This window comes from Athene cunicularia (genome assembly GCF_003259725.1).
Source record: "Athene cunicularia isolate RWA chromosome 1 unlocalized genomic scaffold, athCun1 chr1_part1, whole genome shotgun sequence".
Taxonomy (NCBI): domain Eukaryota; kingdom Metazoa; phylum Chordata; class Aves; order Strigiformes; family Strigidae; genus Athene; species Athene cunicularia.
The window spans coordinates 96,484,111-96,488,483 of NW_020799091.1; positions in this window are offsets into that span (position 1 = coordinate 96,484,111).

A 4,373-nucleotide genomic window follows, 5' to 3' on the forward strand; every position below is an offset into this window, starting at 1 on the left:
ACTGCCAACTCTTTCAGCACCCTTGGGTGTAACCCATCTGGTCCCAGAGACTTGTGTGCACCCAAGCGGTGCAGCAGGTCTCTGACCCCCTCCTCTTCAACTGTGCTGACCTCAGTCTGCTTCCCCTCCCCATCTCCCAGCTCAAGAGGCTGGGTGTCCAGGGAACAGCCAGTTCCACTGCTAAAGACTGAGGCAAAGTAGGTGTTGAACACCTCAACCTTTTCCTCATCCTTACCATGTTTCCCTCTTTATCCAGTAAAGGAGGGAGATTTTCCCTAATCCTCTTTTTGCTGTTAACAAATTTATAGAAACATTTTTTGTTATCCTTAACAGCTGTGGCCAAGTTGAGCTCTAGCTGTGCTTTGGCTCTCCTAATGTTCTCCCTGCATAACCTCACTACATCTTTATAGTCTTCATGAGAGACCTGAAACCTCCTCCAAAGGCAAGAGATTCTCCTTTTGTTCTTGAGATCCAGCCCAAGGTCCCTGTTCAGCCAGACCAGGCTCCTGCCCCGCCTGCTTGTTTTCCAGCACACAGGAACAGCCTGTCCTGTGCCTTTAAGACTTCACTCCTGAAGTATGTCCAGCCTTCCTGACTTCCTTCAGGGCAGCCTCCCAAGGGATTTTGTTAGTCAGTCTTGAACAGGTTAAAGTTTGCCCTCCGGAAGTCTAAGGTGGCAATTTTACTATCCTCTCTCTTTGTTTCTCCAGGGATTGAAAACTCAGTCATCTCATGATCACTGCACCCTCGATGGCCTCCAACCTTTACCTCCCCCACAAGCTCTTCCCTGTTCACAAGAATCAGGTTCAGAGGGCACCTTCCCTGGTCGGCTCACTCACCAGCTGTGTGAGGAAGTTCTCCTCCACACATTCCAGGAACCTCCTGGATTGTTCCCTCTCTGGTGTGTTGTGATCCCAGCAGATACCTGGGAGGTTCAAGTCCCCCACAAGAACAACGGCAAGTGACCACGAGATTTCTCCCAGCTGTTTATAGAAAGCTCCATCTACCTCACCGCTTTGGTTGGGGGGTCTATAGCAGACTCCCACAGCAAGATCTGCTTTATTGGCCCTTAACCTTAATACTCTCAACCCCGTTATCACTGTACTTGATTTCTGAGCTGTCATAGCATTTTATTACATACAGGGCCACTCCACTACCTCTCTATTTACCTCTCACTTACCTGTCTATGCCTCCTGAAGAGCTTGCAGCCATCGATTGCAGCAGTCTACTGTTGCAAAAACAACAGTGTGGACAGTGAAAATCAGGATGATTTGTGATTTATCCCTAATCTGAAGAAAGAATAAAATAAAATCAGCCACCCAAAACTCTGCAAGTACATGCGCCTGAAATTTCCATTGACTTTTGTGGGGCTTGTGAAAAAACAGGCTATTTAAGGGAAAAACAAAACCAATTAAAAAAATAGGAAATATCACCTCTGTATATATGTTTCACTTGCTGTTTACAGAATCATTGGGTATCAAACAGTACCTTAAGCATTTTTTTCCCCTATGGAATTGTTAAAAGTGCCTCGTCTAGAATATCCTTGTCTAGGTATCTGTTCCAGAGAGGACAAGGTATAGAATTTATAGCTCATCAAGCCTAAAGTAAAAGGTGAACAATGTGAACTGAACTGATGATGCAATCCTGCATAGTCCTCCACACAACCCCCAAAAGAGACACAGTTCTCAATCCCATCTTGAATCAGATGTTGGGCAGGCTGTTATTTCTATCAGAAAATAGTTGGTTGTGTGCCAGTGGGGCCAGACAGATTGCTGTCAGTCCTGTCCTTTGAAATGCAGACTGACCTTACTTTACTCCTGATTCCTCCACACACAAGCAACATGCTGCACTATCCCGAAACACAGTCACCTGGAAGAAAAAATTCTGTTAAACATGAATTTCAGCTACAATTCTTAAAAGGCAGGAGGAGGAGAAGCAGTTCCAGGGCCACATAGAAAAATAGTGGCAAATGCTGGAAACAGCCATTGTGATCCTTTTGGAAGTGTCTTGGTCTGATTCTGTAGAAACCAGAGATAGTTACCAAGCTGCCGATCAAGAAGTGGCATGTACCAGCTTCATTCCTCTCACTATTGTTTCCTCCCACAGCAGCAGAACTGCCTGTGTTGTGTTGGAAGGGCAACTCTTCCTCTACCTCTTGCTGCCCCCTTCTTGGGCACAGACCCCAAATCCTCACCTGGTCTGCAGCAGGCAATCCTTGCTGGGTTCCTGGCCTCACACCTCAGCCAGCAGTCATGCTCACTTTTCTACCTCTCTACTCAGGTGAGAGTGATTTGGCAGGAAGATATTCCTGAGACACTGCAGAAATTCCAGTCCAGCTGTGTCATGGAAGGGAGCAAGCATACTCTTCTAACCATCAAAAATGGTGCTGGGGGCTACGGCCCTCTCAGTCCTCCACTTCTTCTGGTGTTTTGTGCTTGAGAAGATAGACTGTCCTGCTTCCCATGTCTGGCATCCCTTATACACCACACCAACGAAGTACCCCTGTAGCTAGGAGTGACATGCTGGACTGATAGCTAGCTAACTCTGCACAGTGTGTAATGGAATAAATGTTTACCAAGTGCAGAAGATAAACACAGTGTCCATGTTGCATGCAGTGGTATTGTGAAGAGGCACCTAAGCTACCAGTATAATTTATCCCACTGAGCTGCCTCCACATGGAGTTTAGCACAGACAAAATCAGCCTGTTTCTCCTTCCTCAGTTTCGTACCTCTGTATTTCTCTCTGGCACCATCTCCCGAATGTGTCAACATAACATGAGAGGGACAAAACCAAACCTTTTTTTTCCCCCTCCAACATCTTCATTTGCTAGCTCACCTGGATAGGAGCTGAGGCAGTAGGACAATGATGTCCTCTACACTGGTTTGTGCTATGGGCTGTGGTCACTTGCAGTGAATTCTGCAGCCGGGGGGAGACTGCTGTCACTCCACAACACGTTGCAATTTGTAAAGTCTTTCAAGAGAAGTCTCTCCACAGTCGCCTGCCAAGTTACAGGGATAATCAGCAATTCATCATTTGCAACAGTCCACTGTATCTATATCCCATCTAACGGTTTCCCATTCTGCTGTTTTATTAATCCCTAAGAGTGCATCAAGAATTTGTCTTGGATCCCTTCCCAAAGAAGAATGCTGGCTGCCAAGAGGATCTCCTCACATATGGGCCTCCAGTCCCCTTACACTCACACATGCATGTTCCCACATGTCCAATGAATCAAAAAGCCTAGAAAAGAGTGGGCAGATTCTGTTGAGGTTACTGTACTCAGCTGCACTTGTTGAAGTTAGAATTACAGATTTATTTAGAAAGCACCTACAGTTGAATTTAAATTTGATTTCCTCTGTCAGTAAAGTTAACGGGGTATTTTTTTTTTCTCACAAAGCCATAGATTTCTTACCCTTAATACATAGCAAACATGAGATACATTGCCAGGTAAATTGCTTCCTCACTCATCCAGCTCTCCCTCTGCATGTCACAGCCCTCAAGCAGTGGGACAGGAGAGGGTAGAATTTGTGAGTGAGTTCCTTTTGGGGGACTTTGAAACTCTCAGAAACAGCAATCCCATGTTAGTTCCCCCATACCTACTGCACAGATTATTTAAGGGCATTATCTAAGCTCCTGCTAAGTTCCTGCATATAAATATATAACTCCAGCCACGGGCAGTGGCCCTTCTCTCACTGCAAAAAGCAATGTGCAGAAGAGGACTGCACAGCACAGGGGGAGGACATGTGCAGCTCATGCTATGGGATGCCCACAGTGCTCACAACCTTCTGCCTGCAAAGCTGGTTTTAATGCCTGAGCCAGCCTGGGCTTCATCTTGCTGGTAGGTTTTTAAAGAAACATTTGGTAATTTTTATTTTGTTTTCATAACAAAACCAGCCCCACATCCATCTTTGGTTAGTCTTAATTCCTAGTATTGCTTTTATTGTGCAATGAGGTTTTGTGATTATACTTTCACTGTTTTACTCCAGGACTAACATTGAATTATTGTACAATTACCCAAAGACACACATGCACAAGGCTTATCATTAATTCCATTTGCTCTTGGTCATCAAAAATTCTGAAGGGGAAGCTCAGTAGCTTTGAGTGATTTCTTAGAGACATTTAAGTATGAAATATTTTCTAATGAAGTCTGTCATATTCAAGCTTGGGACCAGCCGGTTTTCCCTGCACCGCCTGTTCTCTTTCAAGATACAGTTTGGAAATACAAAAACTGACTCCAAAAAAGAAAAAAAAAAAAAAAAAAAGAGTCAATTTGAGTCACATTGTATAGTTTGTGAATTATTAAAATAGGGGTTTTTTACCTAATCTTATTGGGTTGGTTTTGGTTTGTTGTTTTTTTTTTTTTTTTTTAGATGGTG